General features: G+C 38.8%; 1 protein-coding gene across 1 annotated transcript in view; it reads left to right on the top strand.

The window, feature by feature from the left end:
- Positions 1 to 1296, top strand: part of Atad2 (ATPase family, AAA domain containing 2) — a 74274-nt gene that overhangs the window by 11469 nt on the left and 61509 nt on the right. The gene's annotated exons all lie outside the window — the stretch shown is intronic.

Consider the following 1296-nt stretch of genomic DNA (forward strand, 5'->3'; position numbering starts at 1 on the left):
CTCTCTCTCTCTCTCTCTCTCTCTCTCTCTCTCTGTCTCTCAAATAAATAAAATAAAATAAAAAATTTAATAAAAAAAATTTCCATTGGTTTTAAAGTCAATAATATTCCATTGGGTAGACCGCATTTTGTTTATCCCCTCTTCTGTTAGTGGACACTTGGATTCCTGTTTGGATTGTTGTGAATAGTGTGCTACAAATATGTGTATATGGGTATCTGCTCAAGTCTCAGTTCATCCATCCATTTGAGAATGTTCCTTGCTGCTAAAGACAGTGTTCTGTTGTATCCATTCCATTACTTTATAAATGTAAGCACACCTCTTATAAGTAAGTTGACAGCAATGAAAGTTTTGTTTTGGTGCCACTTAGACCTTTTTGCTTCTGTGTTAAATCTTATTTGCCAAAAATTATTAGTCTTAGCTTTATTAAGCCTCCTTTCAATTGTGCTGAAAGAAAGAATTGGAAACCACTCACCAAGTGAAAGCATCTGTCATATTCACTGGCTTCCCACACCTCACATCAGTATTTTTCTTGGCTTTATAGAGATTTGCAAGGCCTTAGGTCCTGAATGGGTGGGAGATGAGAAAGGCAAGTGAACGGCAAGCTTTGGGCCTCCTGGCAGGTATTGTTAAGAAAAAGACTTGGGAAAGTTGAGAACCTGGAATTAGATTCCTTTAAAACATTCCATAGAAAGTTTTATTACACTACTGACCTGAGATGTAGGTATTCTTTTTAAAAATAGCTTTAAGTATAGGCATAACTGGTAGAGGTGGTTAACAGATCATGAATGTCATTTACACGGAATGCCCATCTAATTTTTAGACAGATCCTTGTTAAGAAAAAAAATCCTTATTTTACTTGCAAGTCAGTGAAACATGCTACCCAAAACAAAGTTAAATGACAAAGTAAAGGTAGCCAAGTGGGGGGATGGAGAACAGGACAAGGATTAAAATACTTACACTTAAAAACAGTGGTGGGGGATCCAGGAGATAGCTCAAGGCCTGAGTTCAATCCCCTGTTCCGCCAAAAAAATAAGAACAGTGGTGGAAGGGCTGACCAAATAGCTCAGTGGATTAAAGCCCCTGCTTAGGCTCCCCTGCCTGCCATGCCAGCCTGAGATGGTAATTGAGACTGGGTGTGGAGGCATGCCTATAACCCCAGCACTGGGGAGGCTGGAAACAAGAGGATCACTATGAGTCCAATCTGTGCAGTGAGATCCTTTAGAGCCTGTCCTGAAAAATAAAATAAAAACAGTTGGTGGAAAGCTTCACTGTCTAATCAACTTTTTTTTTTTTTTT

The sequence above is a fragment of the Octodon degus genome, unplaced genomic scaffold, assembly GCF_000260255.1.
Source record: "Octodon degus isolate 3935 unplaced genomic scaffold, OctDeg1.0 scaffold00062, whole genome shotgun sequence".
Taxonomy (NCBI): domain Eukaryota; kingdom Metazoa; phylum Chordata; class Mammalia; order Rodentia; family Octodontidae; genus Octodon; species Octodon degus.